Source organism: Heterocephalus glaber, unplaced genomic scaffold (assembly GCF_053883595.1).
Source record: "Heterocephalus glaber isolate CG9 unplaced genomic scaffold, H.glaber_assembly_v1.0 deba00000594, whole genome shotgun sequence".
NCBI lineage: Eukaryota > Metazoa > Chordata > Mammalia > Rodentia > Bathyergidae > Heterocephalus > Heterocephalus glaber.
In genome coordinates, this window is record NW_028258151.1 from 9,417,012 (window position 1) to 9,426,520 (window position 9,509).

At 36.6% G+C, this 9,509-nt stretch overlaps 1 pseudogene; it reads right to left on the reverse strand.

Moving 5' to 3' along the window:
* Positions 1–239: 239 nt before the first annotated feature.
* On the reverse strand, positions 240–1,334 carry LOC101720274 (endophilin-B1 pseudogene; annotated as a pseudogene).
* Positions 1,335–9,509: the final 8,175 nt, after the last annotated feature.

Genomic DNA, 9,509 nt, shown 5'->3' on the forward strand with positions numbered 1-9,509 from the left:
TTTATTCGTAAATTTTAGGTATACAATACATTTACATTTATCATTGGGTTCTTTTTTTTTAATGAAATATTTACCATGCAACTTTATTAGCAGAAGGGCTGGTTTCTGATGACTGGGTTTTTGTTTTTGTTTTCCAGTCTCTTAAGACATTACCATGGAAGATTCTTAAACCTGCTTTATTTAGTTATTTATATATAAATAAGATGTCATGACGAGTAGTTTTTTCATAGTCCATTTATTTAATTGAGCAGTTCTAAGTAGGTAATTGGCACTTTGCCCTCCTGATTTCCCCTTTCCCCCATTAGCCAGTCTGAATCCATGCCAATGACATTGAACACAGTGATCACCTCATCCGCCAGAAGGGACAACTCAGTACTGTTTGCGGCATCATAATCATAGAGAACCCTGGCCTTCCTGCTGCCTCTTGACTCCTCAAGGTCAATGACATTGGAAGGAGAGGTGATTCCTAGGCCACTGGTTGAAGCCATGGCAGAAGAACCAACTGCATTTAATAAAGCAGATGGCACGGGAGTTCCAGAAGACTGATTGTTGTTAGAAAGATAATTGGATGGAAAACTTCCCGGTTGTTTCTGGAGATCTAGCATGTTTTGGTAACACTGTGCATAGTAAGTCATCTGGGCTTCTACAAAGTCATTTAGACAGGGAAGATGATGAGCATGTGTACTGCTGATTCCCTCTAGCAGAAGTCTGGTAATCTCAGCCTAACGATCAAACTCACTTTGAGTTATTCTTAATTCCTGTTAAGATGAACTTCTAGTTTCTGCAGCTTTTGCCTTTTTCAGTCTGGTTTTTGCACCATCCAAATCCAGTCTCTTATTTTGTAATAGTTTCCTTTCTTTAGCAATTGTTTTGTAAACTCCTTCTATGAAGTTTCTTAAAAGAGTAAGAAAATTTAAGGCTGATGTTTGAATCAGCTCTCAGCTGTTCCAATTTGTTTTTGTGTTTCTCCACACTTAATAAGGGCCTTACCATAAGCTGTTCCTGGGCCAAACTCAAGTCCCTGTGTCAATCATATACTGTCCCAAAAGTTCTGGGTTGTTTATATGACTTGGCGTTTTTCTATCCAGTTTCTCATAAACAAATTCTTCTATTCCGGCATTTGGATTTGGCTGTAATAATACTTCAGTTTGTTTCATTATTTTTTCTGTCCATATTTTGGTACATTCAGCTTTGCTAAGGAGGTTCTCTAAGTGAGCATCCAATTCTGTCTTCTCTTTTTGGCCAAACTTTTCTTTAGTGAACTGCACAGCGCGGCTGAGGAAGTTGCCCGCATCGGCCACCAGCTTCTTCACTTTGAAGTCCATGATGTTCATGCTGGGAGGCACTGGTCCCTGTGGCCAGGTGAGATAGCAGGGAGATGGCTGCACGGCGGCCAGGACAGACATCTATCATTGGGTTCTTGTACCTCTACATGATATATCTTGGTTCTTAATTTTTCCCCATTTCCTGTCCATCCTTCCCTATTTACAAAGACTTCGTTTCCATTTTTTCCTTTTCTCATAATTTTTCCTCCCTCTTCTTTCCTTTCCTTACCCCTCCCACTTCCCCTACCCCTGTATATTGAGGACATACTCTTAAGTGAAATAAATAGGTCACAAGTGTAAATACCAAATAATTTCTCTGGTGAGAGAAACTGAAAGTGTAAATAATGATTAAAATGAATAATTGATGGTGGAAAATGAAAAGCAGTTATATTGATACCATACTTTAATTAGTACAGAAATGTTTTTATAGAAAGCCTGCTTGTTAAGCTAGCCACTCTTCTAAATAACCCTGAAACTGTAAAGGGAAAAATCCTTAATAGGGCTGGGATGTAGCTCAGTGGCACCTCTCCTGCCTGGCAAGTGTGGGGTCCTGGTTCGATTCCTGGTACCAAAATAAAAAAAGAAATTCCTTAAGAAAATGTTAGATCAAATTCATTAATGTGCAAAAAATGGTAAGTTTTATACTAAATGGGATTTGTTTCACAAATACATAGGTAATCGGTCTATACAATTAATCACATTAGGAGATTGAGAAAGAAAATTCATGTAATTATTTTGCCAGATGCTTTTGATGAATACCCATTTATTTTTAAAATTCACCATAGGAAAAAAATAGAAAAAAAGTTCTCAAACCATACAAAGAATCCTGGAAATCTGGGGCTAGTCTAGTGAACTACTGAACACTTTCTCCCTAAAATCAGTAACACATGGAAATATCTGCTTTCCTCAGTTTTACTGTATTTTTGATTGGTTTTTTGTTGTTTTTTTTTTTGTACTGGAGACTGAATCCAGTACCTTCATTCTGAGCTACATTCTCACCACTTTTTTATTTTTTGAGATGAAATCTTGCTAAATCACCAAGTTGCCCAAGATTAGGCCCAAATTTGTGACCTTCCTGCCTTTGGCTCCCAGAGTGCTGGAATTACAGGTGTGCAATAACCCCAATTCATAACTTCTATTCAACATGATCCTATAGTAATGGACAAACCAGCAGGATAATAAATCATAATAACAGCAGGCAGACAAAAAAAGTACTAAACCTGTATTCATCTTTGTCATGCAGATAACATGATAATTTTATTTAGAAAATCCTAAGGAAAGTTCAAAGCAGTAAGTAAATTCAGCAATGTCAAAATATACAAAATCAACATTGAAAAATCAAATGATTTACATATACAAACAAGGAAAATTTGAAGATAAAATAAAAATAGCACCTACACAAGCATTTAAAACGTTAAACATTTATGCACACATTTAACAAAAGATATACAAGGCATCTTCATTGAAAACAGTAAAGCATTTCTGATTTCAATTAAAGAGGATTTACATTAAAGAGATAAACCCTGTATTTATGGGTTAAAAATTTAATATTATTAAGATATTAATTATATACAAATTGATCCATATATTCAGTCAACTTCAAACTCAATTAAAGTATTACTAGAATTCACTTTAGAAATTTAAAAGTTGGTTTTAAAATTAATTTTAAAAGACAAAAGAACTTAAACATCCCAAATTATATAGAAGAGCAAAATAAAAGAAATTATCCAGGCCTTCTATAAACCTGCATAGTCAAGTTAGGCAAAAGAATAGCTAAATAAGCCAGTGGGGCAAAACAAACAGTAAAGATATTATAGAATTAGTGGCCATGGTGGCGCAGTCCTATAATACAAGACTGGAGGATTGCAAGTTTGTGCAACTTAGAAAGATCCTATCTCAAATTCATACATATGTTCATACAGACAGACAGACAGACAGACATGAAATAAAATAAAATTTTAAAAGGGCTGGAGATGTACCTCAACGCAAAGGCCCTGAGTTCAATCCCAGTACAAAAATATATATATACTTACAAATATATGATCAAATTATTTTCAACAATTATGTCAAGATAATCTAATGTAGCAGATGAATAACATAAATAAATATGAAATGATTGGATGTTCATATTTTTATAATAATTCATAATATTCATTATATTTATGAAAGCCAAAAACTTGAAATTCCCCAGATTTTCATTAAAAGGAAGAATAGCTTAATAAATATATGTCATACAACAGAATGCTACACATCAATAAAAATGAACATACTTGCAAAACATGTGAATTTCAAAACTATGTTGCTGATATTGGAGAAAGGGTAGATTTCAATGAATGGTGCTGGCAGAACTGGATGTAAATATCCAGAAGAAAGAAACTAAATCCTACCTCTGATCACACAAAAATTAACTCAAAATGGATGGGCGATCAAAAGTTAAGGTTAGAAACTGAAACTACTACAAGAAAATATAGATGGAACACTTCAAGACATTTTTGTAAGCAAAATTTTTTAAGATATGTATAAGTCATCTTCAAATCACTAAAACAAAATACCCAAAACCCACAACTTAAGGGAGGAGAGATTTTTGTTGTTGTTGTTGTTTGGCTCATGGCTGGCTGGCTCCAAGGCAAAAATGATATTGTAGAAGGGCCTTGTGGAGGAAAGCTGTTCAAACCTGAGCAGCAAGGGCACAGAGAAGCAAGGAGTGGGGAGAAGAATACACCCTTCCAAGTCACACTCCCGGTGACCGCCTCTTCAAACCAAGCCCCCCTTCCTAACATCACATTCAGCTATATAGGAACTCAACAATAGACTAATCCACTGATGAACATAATGGGCTATGAGCCAATCATCTTCCCAAAACCCTACCTCTAAATACACGAGAGTTTTGAAGTTCACTTTAGATCTAAACTACAACATTCTGCTCCTGGCTCCAAAATGTTCATGTCCATCTCATACAGAAGGTGTTTGGTGCATGTCTGAGTCACCAAGGTCTTAACAGTTCCGGTCTTGCTGAAAACTCCAAATGTAAAGTCTACTCTGGGACTCAAGGCAAACTCTTCTTTGTGAGTCCCTTTAAAACTCAAAAATTAAGTTAAATACTTCCAACATATAGTGACATACATTATAATTTCCATTCCAAAAGAGAAGAGGGGAATAGAAAGGAATTGCACCAAAACAAGACCAAAACCCAGCAAACCAAACATTAAATCCTGTAGCTCCATGTCCAGAAACCAGGGAAAACTGTGATAAAACGTGAACTCCAAAGGCTCAAGCACCCCCACCCCTATGGCCTTGCTGGTTGCAGCCCACATGGTCTCTCTCTTGGGCTGGCTTTGCTCACTGCCCGTATCTTTCTTCAGTAAATGTTCCACATTCTGGACAGCTCCTATTTCTTGAGTTTCTACAGCATCTTCCTCTCTAAACTCACAGCTTTACACATTGCCCTGCCTGGCTTCCCATGTCTTCCTTTGCAATCTAAGTGAAAGCTTTCATGACCCCTCAACTTCTGTACACTGCATGCATGAACAACCAACACCACGTGGATGACACCAAATTCTGCTGCCAGCTTGAGCAGTAGCAGGAGCTCCCTTTGACGGTGCATACAGCAGCAGCCTCTGAGGGCCTGGATGGCTGAATTCTGGATATATACTTCCCGAGGCAGGCTGGAATGAGCAGAGCACCTGGAACTCTTTTCAAAGTCTTTGAAAGGATTTTTCCTTTTTCCACCCTTGAATTTCTGAGGTGGGGTCTTGACAATTTCTGAGATGCCCTCAAGCCATCTTTCCTATTGTCCCACTGAAAAATATTTGGCTTCTTTTTAATAGTGCTAATCTTTTCCACAATCACCTCTCCTGGCACCCAACTTTACAGGCATTTCCTTTCTGGTCAAGCTGCATGATTTTCACATCTTTAGCTCTGCTTTTTGCTACTTTTTCTATGTAAAAGCAGTCAGCAGTACCTGTGCCAGAGCTTGAGTTTTGGGTTAACTTGAAATTTCCTCTGTCAGATTGATTAGTCCACCACCCTTCAATTCAGCCTCACAAAAAGTCTTAGGACAAAGAAAATCATAAAGTATTTTTCAGAGACATGGCCTCTAGTCCAGTTTCCAAAACAATCTTCTTTCCCATCTGAAACTTCATGAGCCTGGCTTTACTTTCTGAATTCCTGTCAGCATTCTAATCTTCTGAGCCTGACAGGAATCACTTAACAGGTTCTGCTTACTGCCATCTAGCATTTTCCAGCCTGATTTTCTAAACCTTTCCATACACTTTCTACAAACTAGTTCCAAAGGCATCTCAACCCCATGGTCAGGTTTAGTCTCAGAAACCACCCCAGTCTTGGTACAAATTTTCTGTATTAATCACTTTTCTGCCACTGGAACAAAATTCATGACACCTGTAAATTAAAGAAGAAGTTTATTTTGGCTCTTAGTTTCAGAGGCTTTAGTCCCTGAATGATCAGTTGGCTCCAAGGCAGAAATGGGAAGGTAGAAGGGCATGTGGAGGAAAGCTGGTCACATGGCACCCAGGAAGCAGAGAGAGAAGCAAGGAACCAGGGACAATAATGTGCCTTTCTAACTCACGGCCACAGTGACACACCTCCTCCAACCAGGGCCTGTTTTCCATTAACTCATTAATAGCCCAATCCACTGATGAACACAGTACCCCCATGAGCCAATCCCTTTCAAAATCCCCAACTCCAAACACATGAAGCTTTTGAGGGACATTTTAGTTCTAAATCATAACAAGACTCCACCCCCCAGAAAAGCACAGACAACAAAAACAAAAACAGGCAAATGGAATTAGACTAAACTTAGAAGCTTTTGCACTGCAAATGAAACAGCTCACAGAGGGAATAGATGACCAACAGAATGAGTGAAAATATTTGCAGTCTATCCATTGGACACAGAATTAATATCCAGAATACATAAAAACTCAAACAACTTAACACACAAAAAAATCATGAAATAATCCAATTTAAAAATAGGATAAAGACTTGAATTTTCATTTCTCAAAAGAAGACATACAAATGGCAAAGAAATATAGAGAAAAATGGTCAACATCATCAATCATCAAGAATATACAAATCAAAACCAAAATGAAATACCATCTTGTCATGGAGAAGCTGGAGCCCAGTACCATAGGGACCAGTGCCACTTCTCGGTTTTTTGTGTATTGGATGAATGAATTCAGAAAAGTCACATAGGAAGCCATTCAGAGTATAAGCAAAGCTGCTGTGGCAAAGTAATAAATTTTCAGAGTGGTAGAAAAGGAGAATAAACCTTCAAGCATGAAGGTGGGCAAATGCCAAAGTAAAAGTTGTGCTGAAATAAGACTTAAACTACATTTAAGATTAAATGGACCTGCAAAAATATAATTTTCTTCCTCCGAGGTCACTGTTTTGTTATAAGGAAATCAGAGCTATTTTTACCATCTGCAGAGGGAGAAGGCTCCTGTTTTCTCCCTAAGTAGCTGTTTCTAGACCTTGATGTTTTCCAACTCTTCATGGATGGCCTGGATTTTGTGTGGGTCCCAGACCTTGTCAGCATGCTCAGAGGAGATTACATTCTCTTGGGTCAGAGCTTGAAACCATAAGCTTGTTTGGATTTTATCTATATCTAATGATTAAGAAAATGAAGGAAAAGGGGGAAAAAAATCACATCTCTCCTTCATGTAATACCGTCACTTCTTTCCAAGCCTGCTAATGCCTAACATCCAGACTAACAATCTCACCACAGTTAGAGTGACTATTATTTTAAAAAATGATGATGAGATTGCAAAGAAAGGGAAATACTTGCACACTGCTGCTAGGAAGGCAGAACAATATAGCCATTCCAGAGAATCCTATGGAGATTCCTTTAAAAAATAAAATTAGAAATACTTCATGACCTAACAATTCCACCACTGGGTATATATCCAAATCGAATTATGTTATTATATCAAAGAAATATCCACATTCTCATATTTATGACAGCACTATTCACAAGCCAGGATCAAATGTCTACCAGTATATAATGGACAAAGAAAATGTGAGATCTACATTGTATATATAGTAAAACCTTGGTCTGTGAGTATAATTGACTGTGAAAACATGCTTATAATCCAAAGCACTCATATATCAAAGGGAATTTCCCCATCAGAAATAACAGAGAGTCAGATAATTCATTCCACAACCCCAAAATATTCATATAAAAATCAATACTGCAATATAATAAAAATAATAAAGAAAATATAAAATATAAGGAAAATAAAACTGATCTGCACTCACCTTTGGAAATTTCATGGCTGTTGTGAGGGAGACAAGAGAGAAGAGGAATATTGTATAGGATGACTTTCACTATCACTAATGGAATCACTGGTATCAATTGGTTCAATGGAATATTTTTCTTTTCTTGCAACTTTAAAAAGGAACCTATCCAATGACACTTGCTTTTGCCTCCTTTTGAGGATTTCGTGGAAATGTGTCATTTCATTGTCGCTAAACAGATACATCATCTGGACTGCTACACCCACATTTGGATGGTGCTTTCTACAAAACTTTGCACTGTTTCCCATATTTTACACATCTCCCTAACTTATTTGAAGTAAGGGATTCCTCTATCTTTTCCTCCTCTTCCCCTGAAGACTAGATCTCCTTCATAACCTCTCACTGTTGAAAGACGATTACCTACAGCCCTGCAATGGGGGAGAGAGAGAAGAACCATTATCTCAGTGATCATGTGACATTCAGCATCACACATTACTTGTATTACAGGACATTACTTGTTTATCAATTTAGTTAGAAATGTTTGCTTCTCTTGTGAAACACTGGCAGAACAAGTTACAATCCAAGGTGCATATATATATATATAGAGAGAGAGAGAGAGAGAGAGAGAGAGAGAGAGAGAGAGAATTCATACATAAATAAAATCCTGTCATCTGTCACAACATGGTTAAAATTGGAAGTTGCTATGTTAAATGAAATAAGCAAAGCACAGAAAATACAATATGTTGTCCCTCATTTATGTTAAGTAAAAAGTCAATCTCAGAAGACTGGTTTGGAATAATAGTCATTAGAAACTAGGAAGAGCATCAAAACACAGACAGAAGGAATTAATTCTGGTTTTCAGTAGCATAATAGGGTAACTCTGCTATTGATATCTACTCATGATATATTTCCAAAAAAAATGAAAAAACAGTACAAAAGTTACCAATACATAGAATTAATCAATGTTGAGAGAAAGGGAAGTGCTTTTAACCTTGATTTGATCATTACACATTATATCCATGTGTCAAGTTATCATTCTGTGTCCTATAAATATGCACAAATATTGTGTCTCAGAAAAGAACAACTATAATGCCTAATAAAGAAGCAAGACACACAAATACATATCAAATACATATGATTGGGCCAAAGCCCAATGAAATATTAGAATACATAAAAATAACCAATGATGAGCTACTTGCAGTCCAAAGTTTTATTGAGTCCATATTGGTTTACTTGTGCTGTCATAAAAATAGAATGATGATTTTAGATTTTTAAAAATTAATTGTATTTTTGTCAATTATTCCTTATAATTCCATAATTGCTTTATATACATTTTATTATATTTTGTTTCATGCATTAAATTTCATAGGTTTTATATTTTCTCCTGAATACTTTTTACTTTCAAATGTGGCATAGATTTTGCTTGTATGCTCTCTTATACATTGGGCCCTGCATGTTCTTTAGTTAGAGTTGCTATTTAGTTGTTTTAGTTACTGACATCAGAAGCACAGATTGAACAAGACACATCAAATGAAGAAAGTTTCTCAGGTGACCTGAGGTCCTGGTTGATGAACAGAGCCATCAACCATAGGAGGAAGCAAAGGCGAGCTTCACATTCTGAGGGGCACAGCACAGTGAGGAGGGCATGGAGAAAAGACTGTCTCGGGATTTGGAAAGTACATGTCAACAGCCTGGCTGGAGCAGATAAGTAGAAACTGAGGAGTGAGAGGTCAGTTTTTGAGTCTTTAGAATGTGTTTCAGGCTTTGCATCGGCATTTACACGAAAACTTTGCTCTGGCGCTCCAATATCACTATTATTTAAACACACATGCTTATTCACAGTCTTTACCTGGTAGTATTTTTTGTTTGTTTGTTTAAGAAGGCATTAAAATTTCCAAATATGAAATCTGTCTCTTTCATAACGAGAGAGGAACT